This window comes from Nerophis ophidion, linkage group LG16, assembly GCF_033978795.1.
Source record: "Nerophis ophidion isolate RoL-2023_Sa linkage group LG16, RoL_Noph_v1.0, whole genome shotgun sequence".
NCBI lineage: Eukaryota > Metazoa > Chordata > Actinopteri > Syngnathiformes > Syngnathidae > Nerophis > Nerophis ophidion.
In genome coordinates, this window is record NC_084626.1 from 40,344,620 (window position 1) to 40,363,993 (window position 19,374).

Below are 19,374 nucleotides of genomic sequence, written 5' to 3' on the forward strand. Positions count from 1 at the left end.
CTGTTGTTTGATACTCTACATTAGTTTTGGATGATACCACAAATTTAGGTATCAGTCCGATACCAAGTAGTTAAAGGATCCTACATTGGTCATATTCAAAGTCCTCATGTGTCCAGTGACATATTTCCTGAGTTTATAAACATAATATACATTTAAAAAAAAGGAAAGGAGATGTTGTGATGCCAAAAATATTGACGTAATTACAGCAGTATCGCTCCTGTTCTTGGTATCATTACAGTGGATGTCAGGTGTAGATCCACCAATGGCATTTGTTTACATTTAGACGCCAGTGAGCTACGGTACATGTGTAGTGAAGCATGTTTAGCTAATCCTCTTCCTCCAGGGATGATTCTTGTAAGAAACGTACTTTATTTGTCGCCATTTAAAAATTAGCTAAAACACTGCCGACAGCGGCCGAACATTAGGCTCTAGCTAGCTAGCCATATCTTAAAGCACCTCTTCCTGAGGGATTTTCAGTCTTATAACTTCACCTTTATCGTTAGATTCAAGCCAAAATGAGGTAGCATCTCGAACTGTTACCGGGAGGGCATTCCAGACTACTGAAGTCCGAATGGAAAACGCTCTATAGCCCGCAGACTTTCTTTTGGGCTCTGGGAATCACTAATAAGCGGGAGTCCTTTGAACGCAGATTTCTTGCCGGAACATATGGTACAATATGGGGACGGCGTGGCGCAGTCGGAGAGTTGCCGTGTGCAACCCGAGGGTCCCTGGTTCAAATCCCACCTAGTACCAACCTCGTCATGTCCGTTGTGTCCTGAGCAAGACACTTCACCCTTGCTCCTGATGGGTGCTGGTTGGCGCCTTGCATGGCAGCTCCCTCCATCAGTGTGTGAATGTGTGTGTGAATGGGTAAATGTGGAAGTAGTGTCAAAGCGCTTTGAGTACCTTGAAGGTAGAAAAGCGCTATACAAGTACAACCCATTTATAATACAATCGTCAAGATAGTCTGGAGCTAGACCGTGTAGTCTTTATACGTAAGTAGTAAAACCTTAAAGTCACATCTTAAGTGTACAGGAAGCCAGTGCAGGTGAGCCAGTATAGGCGTAATATGATTAAACGTTCTTGTTCTTGTCAAAAGTCTAGCAGCCGCATTTTGTAGAGTTAAACCAAGACAGGGCTAAGTCTGACATACTAATTCGTGTTTTGATACGCTCTAATAAAATATTATGATTGACGGTATCGACAGCAGCGCTAAGATCGACGAGCAGCAACATATATGACTCATCAGAATCCATCGTTAGCAATAGATCATTAGTCATTTTTGCGAGGGCTATCTCCGTAGAGTGATTTGCCCTGAAACTGGATTGAAAGGTTTTACATAGATTGTTAGACGCTCAGTGTTCATTTAGCTGCTCTGCAACAAATTTTCTGAGGATTTTCGAAATAAAGGGAAGGTGAGGCACCGGTCGGTAGTTTACCATGAGGTCAGGATCGAGGTTAGGTCTTTTAAGGAGAGGATGAATAACCGATTTTTTTAATGCTAGGGGAACAGTGCCAGAGGAAAGAGATACGTTTATAATATTTAGCACTAATGGACTTAATAATGTGACGACAGGGGGTGGGGGACCGGTACTTTTCAGAGGCGATATAGTACAGAAAATGATCCATTACTATCGCGGTACTATACGGTGTATTGTACAACCCTACTTCATACTTTGCACTTTTTTAAAGACAAGTTTGTTTATGTGTCTAATGTCCACTGGTGTTGTCATACGTATATCGATACTTCAATACTAAGGTGATACCAACATCTAAAAAAGATATTCATACCTACTTTTCCAGTATTGTCAGTACAGAACACTGTACAACATTTTTCCTAAACAAACTCCATCGATTCTCAGAGTGTGAGCACTGAGTCTCGGCTAAAGAAAAATACCTGATTTCTTTAAAAAAAAAAAATGATCCAGTGTTTGTATATCTTTATTTATTCATGAAAGTCATTAACAAATGTTGAGTTGGTGCTTCCGTTTGGCCCCTTGCTCATAAACAAATGCTAATGGAAGTGAGTGAGTGTAGCATAACTGTAGGTATGGAGTAACAACACACCTCATAAGCGCCTGCTTTGCCAGAGAATAAGACGTAGCAGAATTGATTTATGATGCACTTCAGCCACTTTGTCACTATATTTAGCCATTAGAAACCCATATTAAAAGTGAAAGAGAGGTGTAGCTTGCATTTATTCAATAATCAAATACAAATGGTCACACGTGAAGGTGTAGATCCGCCACCACAAGCCCAGAGAGTGTGCATTACTACCACAGCGTGCAGAAAAGCTCCAAAAGTGTGCAAGCCAATGGTTATCACTTCCGTAAATGCTACACACAGCTGAGAGACACTCTTCTCTTGTTTTGGCAACACTTTGAACACCACTGCTTTCCTGATTTTATCCAGGAAGGTATAGTGTGGCCTGGGGGTCATTTGCTAAATACACCTCTTTTAATGGCACATTGGAGAAATAAAAACAAATATATTTAAAAATATAATGTAATGTGAAGAGGTTGAAATGTTGATACTGCTAATAAATAAAAACACAATTATTTGTCCTTTAAACATTTTTTAAATAATTTTTATTAGCCTATTTTAGTAATTATAACATGTAAAATCTCATGTAAAAAATATACGACATAATGCAGCAAGAATTATTGTGTAAAAATATGGGGAAACAACTACAAAAGTGAACTTCATTCACGAACGGTGTTACAAAAAAGATCAATTAAAATAATACATAATGTTTTATATAGAGAACTTACTAACACTTTATTTATTGAATCACAAATATTGAAATTCAACAGTGTAGTGCATTTGCAACCAGCTAAAATTGTGTACAAAGCAAACTGTAACCTGCTACCCAAGAATGTAAAACAGTTCTTTTCAACAAAAGAGGAGAAATATAACCTTAGAGGAAAATTTAATTTAAAACTTTTGTATGCCCGTACAACACTTAAATCTTTTAGGATATCTGTATGTGGAATCAAATTATGGAATGGGTTAAGCAAAGAAATCAAACAAAGCACCAATATAATTCAGTTTAAGAGACTGTTCAATCTACAAGTGTTTACAAAATACACAGAACAATAATTATGATGAACATTTTGAACCCTTTTTTTTGAGATAATGATTATTTATGTATTTAACATTTGTTTACTTACTATGGTATTTTATTGATTTAATATTTGTTCACTGTTCGGTTACAGAGAACAAGGAAATGGGATAAAATTACTATGGTATGTAAAGGGGTAGGATTAAATAAGCTCAGGTTCTTCCTACTCTTTTTCGGACGTGCTGTAATGAAACAACTGGAAATACGTGATGCATTACATTGTATCGTATGCATGTTCGAAATAAACTGAAACTGAACTAGACTGAACTGAATGAAGATTTCACACGACCACCATACTGAAAAAAGATATTAATGACAATATTGTTTGTTTTGTGTATTTTGAGGCTCCACGTCACTGCTGTTCTTTTTACGATGTAAAATAGTTGACTATTGTTATTATTTATGATCATATTATAAGCACAGTTTTGTTCTGTTGTATATACAGTATCTCAGGGCATTCAATCGATCGCTTGACTGATTCAATGACTCGACTGCTTGGTTTGTCTTGGAAGACGTTTCGCCCCTCGTCCGAGTAGTGTAAAGTCTATGACCACGAACTGATGAAGCCTACTTAGATGTGCGGCGAAACGTCTTCCGAGACAAACCAAGCAGTGCAGTTGCGATCGATTGAATGCTCTGAGATGACAATGACCTGTGTAGCTCCTTTCGATACACGGCAACACAGGGAAGTTCTTTTTTGTAAAACGGGCGTTTGTTGACTCCTTCTTGCTGTATACACCATCCACGCCGACACGCCTCCACACCAACGCCAACACCAACGCCGTGAGAACTTACAAATGCAGTACAATACAGTACATCAGTCTTTGAATTTACATCAATAAACACTTGGAAATAAATTAAATTACAAAATATACAATACCTCGTTGGCTGCTTGTAACGAAAAGAGGTTCTAAGGATCACTTGCTTAAAGTTTTACACAAATTATCGAATACACTCAAATCTTTTGAGGAGCTGAAGACAACGTGCTCAAGCACCCTCCCCTCTTGCATTTTCTACTTTGTTTACGGTCCGTGTGTTCGCAACATCACAACAATTGTTCCGCTTTGCAACACAATTAACACAATACATATACATTTTGCTCAGGATATTTTACAATCACACATTTTCTAATAATATTTTATAACTCTGCATCATTAACTTATTTATTAATATTTATTTATTTATCAAACATATTTAAAGTATGAAAACTCTCAGAAACAGCTACACTCCCACCAAATCACTCATTGGCCTAAAATGTGGGATTTTTTCCCTTTTATCAAAACCAGTTTCAAGCATTTGTATGTGTGCGTTTTAATTGGCTTCTACTAATGTTACTATTTTATGAATAGGTCTTTCTAGATGAATCAGTCGTGTGTGAGGTTTGTCCTTGTCAACAGTAGTCTCACTGAGCACCAGTTTCAGCTTGCGCACCATGCCATCTCTTCCAGGCTGAGCTTCGACCACTCTTGCGAGCTTCCATTCATTTCTTGGGCTACACTCGTCCTTTAAAATCACAATGTCGTTCACTTGTGAGTTCCTTGATGGGCTGTGCCATTTCTGTCGCTGTTGTTGGTTCAGCAGATATTCTCGCTTCCATCTTTGCCAGAATTCATTCGCCAAGAACTGCACTTTTCTCCATCTCTTGTGCAAATACAAATCCTCTTTACAGAACTGGCCCGGTGGTGGCAGTATTACTGCAGATTTCATGGTGAGAATATGGTTTGGTGTAAGAGGCTCTGGAGCTGTTGGGTCATGAAGATTAACACTCAAAGGTCGGCTGTTGATAATGGCCATTGTTTCATACATGAGCGTCTTCAAGCTTGTGGTGTCAAGTCTGTTAGCCCACTTGTCAAGCATGGTCGTCAGGATGCTTCTAATCATCCGAATTTGACGCTCCCAGACTCCACCCATATGACTTGCTGATGGGATGTTCACAATGAACTCACAACCAACTGCTCTTTGGCGCTCTTGATCTATGCCCTTGAGTACCTCTGCAAATTCTCTTCTAGCGCCCATAAAATTTGTTCCCTGATCACACCTCAGTTGTCGTACGGGGCCTCTGATTGCGATGAATGTTCTGAGAGCGTTTATGAACGCATCAGTGGTCATGTTGTCTAGGGTCTCTATATGCACTGCTCTAGAACATAAGCAGGTGAAGATCAATCCATATCTTTTAAGTTATTTTCTTCCTTCCTTTACAAGAAATGGACCAAAACAGTCGAGCCCGCAGTAGGTAAATGGAGGGCTTGTCAGAGTTCTTTCTTTTGGGAGATCTGCCATTTGTTGAACTTCTGTGGTTCTCCTGTACCTTCTGCATGGGACGCACTTGTAAATGTGTGAGGACACAATACTTCCGCATCCAAGAATCCATATTCCATTTGCGCGTATCTCATTCATTGTCATCCCTCTTTCTTGGTGGTGTACACGCTCATGGTGATATTTCACAATTAGGTCTGACACGTGATTTCCTTGGCAATATTGCAGGGTGCTTCACGTCATGATGAAGGGATGACTGCGACAACCGTCCTCCCATCCTGAGTATATTGTTTGCCTCAAGGTAAGCATTGAGCCGGTAGAGCTTGTTGCGTTTGACGAGTTTTTCAGCTCCATTGCATTTGAGTTTGTTTATCTCATCAGCAAAGGCTTCCTCTTGTGTGAGCTTGATGATGAAGAACTCTGCTTCACGTCTGTCTTCAAGGTTTGTAGTTTGGTCTGTCCCTACTTGACTTCCACTACGTCTCCTGACACATTTCTTCAGTCTGGCGACAGCTTTCAGAGCTCTTGACCAATCTGAGAACTTGCTTAGACGGCTGATCAATGGGTTTGTGGTTTCGGCCTTGACGGTATGGACATGAGCTTTCCGCAGTTCTGGGTCAGCGTCATCCACTTCTATTATTGCTTCTTTGACTGACAGACTTGGTTGCCAAAGGAAGTCTGGTCCCTTCAACCAACATGAGTCCTTCAATTGGCCTGCACTGGCTCCTCTAGACGCAATGTCTGCTGGGTTGTCTTCAGAATTGACATAGTGCCATTGTGCAGGGTTGGTACTGGATTTGATTCGCCGTATGCGGTTCGCAACGAATGTATGGAATCTCTTGGCATCATTGTTCACATAGCCTAAAACTACTTTGGAGTCGGTCCAGTAATATTCGTGTAGTGCTTCAATCTCAAGTTCTCTTTTGATGGAATCACCATTGCGCACAGATGTTACTGCAGATGATAGCTCGAGTCTTGAGATTGTGGTCAGTTTTGTGGGGGCAACCCTTGCCTTTCCCATGACGAGTGAACAGCTGACCTGCCCAGTTTCACTTATGAGCTGAAGGTATGAGCAGGCACCATACCCTATGCAACTCGCGTCTGAAAAGTTATGCAGTTCGTATTGTAAGGTCTTTCCAAACTTGTCAGGTAAGTAGCTTCTTTGGATTCTCATGGATGCCAATTCAGGTAAGTCTCTCAGCCATGACTCCCACAGTGGGCAGACGTGTTCTGGAAGAGTTTCGTCCCAGGTTACGTGTTCTGGAAGAGTTTCGTCCCAGGTTACCTTCTCGCTGCACAGTGTCTGGAGAATCTGCTTACCGAGCAGTATAAATGGCGCCACAAAGCCAAGTGGGTCGAAGACAGAGGCAATAGTTGAGAGCACTCCTCTTCTAGTAAGTGGTTTGTCCTTAACAATAATTCTGAATTGAAATTTGTCTGATTCAACACACCACTGGACACCGAGGGCTCATTCGATGTGTTCTCCTAGTGCAATGTCTTGATCTTTGATTTGGGTGCATTCCGTTGGTGGCACTGAGTTGACGACATCCTTACTGTTAGACACAAACCTGTGTAGTCTCAGGTTTTTCCGTTTTGCATAGGGCTCTTGACTCTTCTATCAGGCTGATTGCCTCTGTAGGTGTGCAAACGCTTGTTAGGCCATCGTCAACATAAAAGCTTCTTTGGATGAACCTTATTGCCTCTTCAGTGTAGCGTCCACGGCCTTGTTCCGCGAGGTGTTTGAGAGCAAAGTTGGAGCAGCCAGGTGACGAAGCTGCACCAAACAAGTGCACACGCATCCTATACACTGAGGGTTTAGAGTTCATATCTCCTTCGTCCCACCAGAGGAACCTCAAGTAGTCCTGGTGTTCCTTTACGACGTGAAATTGGTGGAACATCTTCTCAATGTCACACATTATGGCGATTGGGCCCTTCCTGAATCGGATCAGCACACCAACCAAGGTGTTCGTCAGGTCTGGTCCAGTTAAGAGGTGATCATTGAGCGATGTGTCTTGAAAACGTGCAGAACAGTCAAAGACTACACGTATCTTCCCTGGTTTGTGGGGGTGGTAGACTCCATGGTGCGGAATATACCATGCTGGTTGCTTGTGGAGTTCAGACTGTGTGACCTTGACAGCATCTCCACTAGTGATGATGTCATTCATGAAATTGACATAATCTTCACAGTAATGCTTATTAATTTCTTAGTCGTCTCTCCAGTGCTGCTAATCTGTTAGCCGCACATCTTTCGTTACTTGGAAGACTGGGTTTGTCTTTCTTGAACGGTAATGGTAGCTCATAGTGTCCATCTTCTTTCTGTCTTATCCCCTCTTTCACTTGTGACATGAAGAGAAGATCTTCTTGAGATACTGGATTGTTGTCTGTTGAGTGGTCTCTGAAATCCATTTCGAGCACCTTAATGATTTCTAAAGGACTTAGCTATTTGACCTGATTTCTGCAAACAAAGTGCACTTCATCTTTAAGTCGACTTAGAGGTTGCGCGGCAGGAGTCACTTGTCTTACAATGACCCTATGGCTCACACCAATTGCGTCTTCTAACTCAGCTACTGGCTTGGAACAGCCAACAATGCTCCATCCAAGGTCGGTTCGCTGACCATATGGATTGCCTTCTTCTCCGCATAGAATTTCTCTGGGAAGAAGAGCTTGATGGCAGTTATAGCCTATTAGTAGGCCAACTTAGCACTCCAATGGTGGAGGAATTTTGTGGACCAATTGTTCAAGATGAGGCCATTTTTGGGCTGTCTCTGTGGTGGGAATGTGCGACCTCAGCAGGAATGAATTCACGTGAGAAGAGAGGTGGTAGTGAGATCATTTTTTCTAAGTCGTATCCTCTCACTTGCAGGTTAGACAATTTTTGACAGGGTATGACTGTAGAGACTGATGACATTGTGGAAAGCCTTAGACAGACATTCTACTTCTTTGTGTTGAGCCTTTGAGCAACTTGGTCCAGGATGAATGTTGTGTCACTCTGCGTATCCAGCAACGCATATGTTAGGATCTCATGCTCAGGCTGTTTTGTGGAAGAGACCCAGACGGGTACTATTGAGGATGTATGTGAGCCTTGATTGCCTTGGGCAACTCTATTGGTAGTTGCTGTTGCAGTTGCAGGGATTTGCTCTGTTCCTCGTGCTTTATTTGAATCACTCTCCACTTTGTTTGATGAAGAACCTTTTTGAAAGTTGTCATCATGCAAGCATGTTGGATGTCTTCTTCGACAGGTATCGCACTTACTTTTGTCCTCACAGCTTCTAGAGTGATGACCGGTCTTTAGACAGCCAAAGCAAAGTTTCTCTTCTTGTACAAACTTGATGCGATCTGGGATTGTCTTTTCAGCAAACTTTCTACACTTCTCCAGCTGGTGTCCAAACTTCTTGCAGAAGACACAAGAGACAGTGTTCTGTGTTGTATTTGTTGACAACGTTTTTGCCTTTATGGTTTCAGTTCTTGTCTGTCTTGGTTTCTCATTCTGTAAATTCTTGAGTGCTTGTACAGAGGATATGGGGTCACATGCCAGATCAGCTTCCTTTGATAAGAAGTTCACCAACTCTTTGAAAGAAGGATATTCAGCTTTCGCTTCTCTGGTTTCCAATGCTTTACGGTTCCATCTGGACACAAGCCAGTCTGGGAGCTTTGTCCAGATCTTCTGACTTTCAGTGCAGTCATTGAGAATCTCTGATGTCTTGATATGAGGTATTGCAGCCTCACAGCTCTGGAGAAAATCTGCTAGTTATCTCAGTTCGCATCCATCTTTGGAGTTTACTCTTGGCCACGCATGCAGCTTATCTCTGAAGGACTTCCCAATTACGTAAGGGTCTCCAAAGCGCTTCTCTAGCAGCTTCCATGCAGTGTCATATGCTGCCTCTGTGACGATCAAGAAGAGTCCTTCAACAGCCTTCTTTGCAGCACCACTTAGATACTTTCTCAAGTAGTAGAGTTTTTCATTTTTTGGAATGCCTTTCCTGTCAATCAGTATCTGAAATGACAATTTCCAGTCGTTGTGTTTTATAGGATCTCCCGTGAATACTGTAGGTTCAGGTGTTGGGAGACGATTGGCACTCATGGCTTCAGCGAGAGCAGTTGCTAAATCAGGACTTTGCACCTGCAAATTTGGTGGAACTTGTGGGACTGATTGAATGTTGGGATGACTGGGATTATGACTTGGCACTTGAGCTTGTTGAGGAATGAAAGGAGGACTTGATGCATTGAGGGTTTGTGTCTTATTGGGTTGTTTGATGTTATGTAGTAAACTAATGACTTCAGATTTGTCACCGAGTTCGTCGTACACCTTGACTCGGGCCTTAGCTGCATTCAACTTCTTGACTTCCTCTAAGCGCTCAAGCTTTCGTAGTTGATTTTGCATTACCTGTTGTCTGGCTAGAGATTCAGCCTCAAATTGTGCAGCACGTAGCTTTTCTTCAGCCTCCAGTGTTTGAAGTTCAGTGACTTCATTGTCTTGCTCTTGTAACACTGACAAAACCTCTTTGGCCGCAGCTGCTTCGGCCACAGCATCATCTCTTTTGACCGAAAGGTTACTTAAGTGAGTGTTGTGTTCCGAACGAAGGTATAGAGACTTTAATGATGGACTTGATGAATTTAGAATGGAGCCGACATCTGGCCACTGTTCTTCATTCAATGCAGCATCCCCGTCAATGAGTTGTTGTGCTCTTTTAATCATGAATTCAGACATTGATACACATGCATCCACTTTACGTCGCACTTCTGCATCAGGAGCTTGCATTTGACGAAATTCCTCATATACTGCCTTCACATCTGCACATGTTGCTTGTAGATGATCCATCGACTTGTTTAATTCTTCCTCTGAGATTTCATCACTCATCAACTCTTTGGCTACTTTTGCATTATATTTCCATTTCTCATATGCAAGTTTGTATCTGCGATGCATGCCTTTCAATTTTTCTTCTTGAAGTCCTTTCCCTTTTTTCGTCAAGGTTCAAGTTTCTCCGCTTCTTCGCACAGTGTCTTCTCCTTCTGCAGCTAGGGCATTAACCTCAGGCTGAGCTAATGAGTTTGTGTGCTGTCCTGTAATCTTTGAGTTTGTGTCAGACATATTGAGATAATATGGGGCTTGTCAATTGACAATGTTTTAGGCAAAGAAGGGTTAATTTAATTTGGTAGTAGGCTAATAATTTGAAATACCTACAGTATGTAGACTACTTTTTATACTTGAATATTGTTTTCTCTCTTGTTAATGTTGTGAATGCTTCCTACAAATTTGTGCAAACAGTTATTAATAAAGAAGAAGTTACTTGGGCCTATTTTTAATTAAAATGCAGGCCATTTTTTTTTTCTTTTTTAATTTATATTTTATGAAATTAAATTACCAGTAAGCCTATTTAGTTACCCTAAAATGGACTTTGCTTAATTAACAGGAAATTCACCAATCTTGGTCAAACTCAAAAATGCCTTATAGCATATACCTGTCTTAATTACAGACACTTGCAAATCTTGGTTTAACTCATAAAATGCCTGAGACACCTGGTGGAATAAACTGAAACTACACACTCTTCTTGTTGAATTATGCGCTGTTAGAAACCTTTAAAGTCTTCCTATTTTACGGTTTGACTAATAATTTGCAGTTAAACACATACAGTAAAACAATGTCAGCAAGTGATTTTAAACATTCATACAAAGCACCGTTTGCAAAGTGATAAACCTGAGTCCTTGTGAATTCCAGAAGCACGCCTCTTCTCCCACCACTCGGCTTTGGCGGGGCTCTTTAGACACGCCCTGAAACTCGACTTGATTGACAGACAGGTTAATCTCCGTTGCTCTCATGCATGTATGATCCCGTGTCTCTTCTACCCGCGAAGGCAGACGAGTTCTCACTGTAGCTCCTTTCGATACACGGCAACACAGGGAAGTTCTTTTTTGTAAAACGGGCGTTTGTTGACTCCTTCTTGCTGTATACACCATCCACGCCGACACGCCTCCACACCAACGCCAACACCAACGCCGTGAGAACTTACAAATGCAGTACAATACAGTACATCAGTCTTTGAATTTACATCAATAAACACTTGGAAATAAATTACATTACAAAATATACAATACCTCGTTGGCTGCTTGTAACGAAAAGAGGTTCTAAGGATCACTTGCTTAAAGTTTTACACAAATTATCGAATACACTCAAATCTTTTGAGGAGCTGAAGACAACGTGCTCAAGCACCCTCCCCTCTTGCATTTTCTACTTTGTTTACGGTCCGTGTGTTCGCAACATCACAACAATTGTTCCGCTTTGCAACACAATTAACACAATACATATACATTTTGCTCAGGATATTTTACAATCACACATTTTCTAATAATATTTTATAACTCTGCATCATTAACTTATTTATTAATATTTATTTATTTATCAAACATATTTAAAGTATGAAAACTCTCAGAAACAGCTACACTCCCACCAAATCACTCATTGGCCTAAAATGTGGGATTTTTTCCCTTTTATCAAAACCAGTTTCAAGCATTTGTATGTGTGCGTTTTAATTGGCTTCTACTAATGTTACTATTTTATGAATAGGTCTTTCTAGATGAATCAGTCGTGTGTGAGGTTTGTCCTTGTCAACAGTAGTCTCACTGAGCACCAGTTTCAGCTTGCGCACCATGCCATCTCTTCCAGGCTGAGCTTCGACCACTCTTGCGAGCTTCCATTCATTTCTTGGGCTACACTCGTCCTTTAAAATCACAATGTCGTTCACTTGTGAGTTCCTTGATGGGCTGTGCCATTTCTGTCGCTGTTGTTGGTTCAGCAGATATTCTCGCTTCCATCTTTGCCAGAATTCATTCGCCAAGAACTGCACTTTTCTCCATCTCTTGTGCAAATACAAATCCTCTTTACAGAACTGGCCCGGTGGTGGCAGTATTACTGCAGATTTCATGGTGAGAATATGGTTTGGTGTAAGAGGCTCTGGAGCTGTTGGGTCATGAAGATTAACACTCAAAGGTCGGCTGTTGATAATGGCCATTGTTTCATACATGAGCGTCTTCAAGCTTGTGGTGTCAAGTCTGTTAGCCCACTTGTCAAGCATGGTCGTCAGGATGCTTCTAATCATCCGAATTTGACGCTCCCAGACTCCACCCATATGACTTGCTGATGGGATGTTCACAATGAACTCACAACCAACTGCTCTTTGGCGCTCTTGATCTATGCCCTTGAGTACCTCTGCAAATTCTCTTCTAGCGCCCATAAAATTTGTTCCCTGATCACACCTCAGTTGTCGTACGGGGCCTCTGATTGCGATGAATGTTCTGAGAGCGTTTATGAACGCATCAGTGGTCATGTTGTCTAGGGTCTCTATATGCACTGCTCTAGAACATAAGCAGGTGAAGATCAATCCATATCTTTTAAGTTATTTTCTTCCTTCCTTTACAAGAAATGGACCAAAACAGTCGAGCCCGCAGTAGGTAAATGGAGGGCTTGTCAGAGTTCTTTCTTTTGGGAGATCTGCCATTTGTTGAACTTCTGTGGTTCTCCTGTACCTTCTGCATGGGACGCACTTGTAAATGTGTGAGGACACAATACTTCCGCATCCAAGAATCCATATTCCATTTGCGCGTATCTCATTCATTGTCATCCCTCTTTCTTGGTGGTGTACACGCTCATGGTGATATTTCACAATTAGGTCTGACACGTGATTTCCTTGGCAATATTGCAGGGTGCTTCACGTCATGATGAAGGGATGACTGCGACAACCGTCCTCCCATCCTGAGTATATTGTTTGCCTCAAGGTAAGCATTGAGCCGGTAGAGCTTGTTGCGTTTGACGAGTTTTTCAGCTCCATTGCATTTGAGTTTGTTTATCTCATCAGCAAAGGCTTCCTCTTGTGTGAGCTTGATGATGAAGAACTCTGCTTCACGTCTGTCTTCAAGGTTTGTAGTTTGGTCTGTCCCTACTTGACTTCCACTACGTCTCCTGACACATTTCTTCAGTCTGGCGACAGCTTTCAGAGCTCTTGACCAATCTGAGAACTTGCTTAGACGGCTGATCAATGGGTTTGTGGTTTCGGCCTTGACGGTATGGACATGAGCTTTCCGCAGTTCTGGGTCAGCGTCATCCACTTCTATTATTGCTTCTTTGACTGACAGACTTGGTTGCCAAAGGAAGTCTGGTCCCTTCAACCAACATGAGTCCTTCAATTGGCCTGCACTGGCTCCTCTAGACGCAATGTCTGCTGGGTTGTCTTCAGAATTGACATAGTGCCATTGTGCAGGGTTGGTACTGGATTTGATTCGCCGTATGCGGTTCGCAACGAATGTATGGAATCTCTTGGCATCATTGTTCACATAGCCTAAAACTACTTTGGAGTCGGTCCAGTAATATTCGTGTAGTGCTTCAATCTCAAGTTCTCTTTTGATGGAATCACCATTGCGCACAGATGTTACTGCAGATGATAGCTCGAGTCTTGAGATTGTGGTCAGTTTTGTGGGGGCAACCCTTGCCTTTCCCATGACGAGTGAACAGCTGACCTGCCCAGTTTCACTTATGAGCTGAAGGTATGAGCAGGCACCATACCCTATGCAACTCGCGTCTGAAAAGTTATGCAGTTCGTATTGTAAGGTCTTTCCAAACTTGTCAGGTAAGTAGCTTCTTTGGATTCTCATGGATGCCAATTCAGGTAAGTCTCTCAGCCATGACTCCCACAGTGGGCAGACGTGTTCTGGAAGAGTTTCGTCCCAGGTTACGTGTTCTGGAAGAGTTTCGTCCCAGGTTACCTTCTCGCTGCACAGTGTCTGGAGAATCTGCTTACCGAGCAGTATAAATGGCGCCACAAAGCCAAGTGGGTCGAAGACAGAGGCAATAGTTGAGAGCACTCCTCTTCTAGTAAGTGGTTTGTCCTTAACAATAATTCTGAATTGAAATTTGTCTGATTCAACACACCACTGGACACCGAGGGCTCATTCGATGTGTTCTCCTAGTGCAATGTCTTGATCTTTGATTTGGGTGCATTCCGTTGGTGGCACTGAGTTGACGACATCCTTACTGTTAGACACAAACCTGTGTAGTCTCAGGTTTTTCCGTTTTGCATAGGGCTCTTGACTTTTCTATCAGGCTGATTGCCTCTGTAGGTGTGCAAACGCTTGTTAGGCCATCGTCAACATAAAAGCTTCTTTGGATGAACCTTATTGCCTCTTCAGTGTAGCGTCCACGGCCTTGTTCCGCGAGGTGTTTGAGAGCAAAGTTGGAGCAGCCAGGTGACGAAGCTGCACCAAACAAGTGCACACGCATCCTATACACTGAGGGTTTAGAGTTCATATCTCCTTCGTCCCACCAGAGGAACCTCAAGTAGTCCTGGTGTTCCTTTACGACGTGAAATTGGTGGAACATCTTCTCAATGTCACACATTATGGCGATTGGGCCCTTCCTGAATCGGATCAGCACACCAACCAAGGTGTTCGTCAGGTCTGGTCCAGTTAAGAGGTGATCATTGAGCGATGTGTCTTGAAAACGTGGAGAACAGTCAAAGACTACACGTATCTTCCCTGGTTTGTGGGGGTGGTAGACTCCATGGTGCGGAATATACCATGCTGGTTGCTTGTGGAGTTCAGACTGTGTGACCTTGACAGCATCTCCACTAGTGATGATGTCATTCATGAAATTGACATAATCTTCACAGTAATGCTTATTAATTTCTTAGTCGTCTCTCCAGTGCTGCTAATCTGTTAGCCGCACATCTTTCGTTACTTGGAAGACTGGGTTTGTCTTTCTTGAACGGTAATGGTAGCTCATAGTGTCCATCTTCTTTCTGTCTTATCCCCTCTTTCACTTGTGACATGAAGAGAAGATCTTCTTGAGATACTGGATTGTTGTCTGTTGAGTGGTCTCTGAAATCCATTTCGAGCACCTTAATGATTTCTAAAGGACTTAGCTATTTGACCTGATTTCTGCAAACAAAGTGCACTTCATCTTTAAGTCGACTTAGAGGTTGCGCGGCAGGAGTCACTTGTCTTACAATGACCCTATGGCTCACACCAATTGCGTCTTCTAACTCAGCTACTGGCTTGGAACAGCCAACAATGCTCCATCCAAGGTCGGTTCGCTGACCATATGGATTGCCTTCTTCTCCGCATAGAATTTCTCTGGGAAGAAGAGCTTGATGGCAGTTATAGCCTATTAGTAGGCCAACTTAGCACTCCAATGGTGGAGGAATTTTGTGGACCAATTGTTCAAGATGAGGCCATTTTTGGGCTGTCTCTGTGGTGGGAATGTGCGACCTCAGCAGGAATGAATTCACGTGAGAAGAGAGGTGGTAGTGAGATCATTTTTTCTAAGTCGTATCCTCTCACTTGCAGGTTAGACAATTTTTGACAGGGTATGACTGTAGAGACTGATGACATTGTGGAAAGCCTTAGACAGACATTCTACTTCTTTGTGTTGAGCCTTTGAGCAACTTGGTCCAGGATGAATGTTGTGTCACTCTGCGTATCCAGCAACGCATATGTTAGGATCTCATGCTCAGGCTGTTTTGTGGAAGAGACCCAGACGGGTACTATTGAGGATGTATGTGAGCCTTGATTGCCTTGGGCAACTCTATTGGTAGTTGCTGTTGCAGTTGCAGGGATTTGCTCTGTTCCTCGTGCTTTATTTGAATCACTCTCCACTTTGTTTGATGAAGAACCTTTTTGAAAGTTGTCATCATGCAAGCATGTTGGATGTCTTCTTCGACAGGTATCGCACTTACTTTTGTCCTCACAGCTTCTAGAGTGATGACCGGTCTTTAGACAGCCAAAGCAAAGTTTCTCTTCTTGTACAAACTTGATGCGATCTGGGATTGTCTTTTCAGCAAACTTTCTACACTTCTCCAGCTGGTGTCCAAACTTCTTGCAGAAGACACAAGAGACAGTGTTCTGTGTTGTATTTGTTGACAACGTTTTTGCCTTTATGGTTTCAGTTCTTGTCTGTCTTGGTTTCTCATTCTGTAAATTCTTGAGTGCTTGTACAGAGGATATGGGGTCACATGCCAGATCAGCTTCCTTTGATAAGAAGTTCACCAACTCTTTGAAAGAAGGATATTCAGCTTTCGCTTCTCTGGTTTCCAATGCTTTACGGTTCCATCTGGACACAAGCCAGTCTGGGAGCTTTGTCCAGATCTTCTGACTTTCAGTGCAGTCATTGAGAATCTCTGATGTCTTGATATGAGGTATTGCAGCCTCACAGCTCTGGAGAAAATCTGCTAGTTATCTCAGTTCGCATCCATCTTTGGAGTTTACTCTTGGCCACGCATGCAGCTTATCTCTGAAGGACTTCCCAATTACGTAAGGGTCTCCAAAGCGCTTCTCTAGCAGCTTCCATGCAGTGTCATATGCTGCCTCTGTGACGATCAAGAAGAGTCCTTCAACAGCCTTCTTTGCAGCACCACTTAGATACTTTCTCAAGTAGTAGAGTTTTTCATTTTTTGGAATGCCTTTCCTGTCAATCAGTATCTGAAATGACAATTTCCAGTCGTTGTGTTTTATAGGATCTCCCGTGAATACTGTAGGTTCAGGTGTTGGGAGACGATTGGCACTCATGGCTTCAGCGAGAGCAGTTGCTAAATCAGGACTTTGCACCTGCAAATTTGGTGGAACTTGTGGGACTGATTGAATGTTGGGATGACTGGGATTATGACTTGGCACTTGAGCTTGTTGAGGAATGAAAGGAGGACTTGATGCATTGAGGGTTTGTGTCTTATTGGGTTGTTTGATGTTATGTAGTAAACTAATGACTTCAGATTTGTCACCGAGTTCGTCGTACACCTTGACTCGGGCCTTAGCTGCATTCAACTTCTTGACTTCCTCTAAGCGCTCAAGCTTTCGTAGTTGATTTTGCATTACCTGTTGTCTGGCTAGAGATTCAGCCTCAAATTGTGCAGCACGTAGCTTTTCTTCAGCCTCCAGTGTTTGAAGTTCAGTGACTTCATTGTCTTGCTCTTGTAACACTGACAAAACCTCTTTGGCCGCAGCTGCTTCGGCCACAGCATCATCTCTTTTGACCGAAAGGTTACTTAAGTGAGTGTTGTGTTCCGAACGAAGGTATAGAGACTTTAATGATGGACTTGATGAATTTAGAATGGAGCCGACATCTGGCCACTGTTCTTCATTCAATGCAGCATCCCCGTCAATGAGTTGTTGTGCTCTTTTAATCATGAATTCAGACATTGATACACATGCATCCACTTTACGTCGCACTTCTGCATCAGGAGCTTGCATTTGACGAAATTCCTCATATACTGCCTTCACATCTGCACATGTTGCTTGTAGATGATCCATCGACTTGTTTAATTCTTCCTCTGAGATTTCATCACTCATCAACTCTTTGGCTACTTTTGCATTATATTTCCATTTCTCATATGCAAGTTTGTATCTGCGATGCATGCCTTTCAATTTTTCTTCTTGAAGTCCTTTCCCTTTTTTCGTCAAGGTTCAAGTTTCTCCGCTTCTTCGCACAGTGTCTTCTCCTTCTGCAGCTAGGGCATTAACCTCAGGCTGAGCTAATGAGTTTGTGTGCTGTCCTGTAATCTTTGAGTTTGTGTCAGACATATTGAGATAATATGGGGCTTGTCAATTGACAATGTTTTAGGCAAAGAAGGGTTAATTTAATTTGGTAGTAGGCTAATAATTTGAAATACCTACAGTATGTAGACTACTTTTTATACTTGAATATTGTTTTCTCTCTTGTTAATGTTGTGAATGCTTCCTACAAATTTGTGCAAACAGTTATTAATAAAGAAGAAGTTACTTGGGCCTATTTTTAATTAAAATGCAGGCCATTTTTTTTTTCTTTTTTAATTTATATTTTATGAAATTAAATTACCAGTAAGCCTATTTAGTTACCCTAAAATGGACTTTGCTTAATTAACAGGAAATTCACCAATCTTGGTCAAACTCAAAAATGCCTTATAGCATATACCTGTCTTAATTACAGACACTTGCAAATCTTGGTTTAACTCATAAAATGCCTGAGACACCTGGTGGAATAAACTGAAACTACACACTCTTCTTGTTGAATTATGCGCTGTTAGAAACCTTTAAAGTCTTCCTATTTTACGGTTTGACTAATAATTTGCAGTTAAACACATACAGTAAAACAATGTCAGCAAGTGATTTTAAACATTCATACAAAGCACCGTTTGCAAAGTGATAAACCTGAGTCCTTGTGAATTCCAGAAGCACGCCTCTTCTCCCACCACTCGGCTTTGGCGGGGCTCTTTAGACACGCCCTGAAACTCGACTTGATTGACAGACAGGTTAATCTCCGTTGCTCTCATGCATGTATGATCCCGTGTCTCTTCTACCCGCGAAGGCAGACGAGTTCTCACTGTAGCTCCTTTCGATACACGGCAACACAGGGAAGTTCTTTTTTGTAAAACGGGCGTTTGTTGACTCCTTCTTGCTGTATACACCATCCACGCCGACACGCCTCCACACCAACGCCAACACCAACGCCGTGAGAACTTACAAATGCAGTACAATACAGTACATCAGTCTTTGAATTTACATCAATAAACACTTGGAAATAAATTACATTACAAAATATACAATACCTCGTTGGCTGCTTGTAACGAAAAGAGGTTCTAATGATCACTTGCTTGAAGTTTTACACAAATTATCGAATACACTCAAATCTTTTGAGGAGCTGAAGACAACGTGCTCAAGCACCCTCCCCTATTGCATGTTCTACTTTGTTTACGGTCCGTGTGTTCGCAACATCACAACAATTGTTCCGCTTTGCAACACAATTAACACAATACATTTACATTTTGCTCAGGATATTTTACAATCACACATTTTCTAATAATATTTTATAACTCTGCATCATTAACTTATTTATTAATATTTATTTATTTATGAAACATATTTAAAGTATGAAAACTCTCAGAAACAGCTACAACCTGGATGAATGTGAACCTTCATACACATCGTTTATGAATAATTATCTCCTGGCAGCTGATATTGATGTTGAAATTGTGTTGTTGCTT

General features: G+C 41.8%; 1 protein-coding gene across 7 annotated transcripts in view; it reads left to right on the forward strand.

The window, feature by feature from the left end:
- The window catches only part of LOC133535399 (SLIT-ROBO Rho GTPase-activating protein 3-like), a 129,491-nt gene that overhangs the window by 50,091 nt on the left and 60,026 nt on the right, over positions 1-19,374 (forward strand). The window lies entirely within an intron of this gene.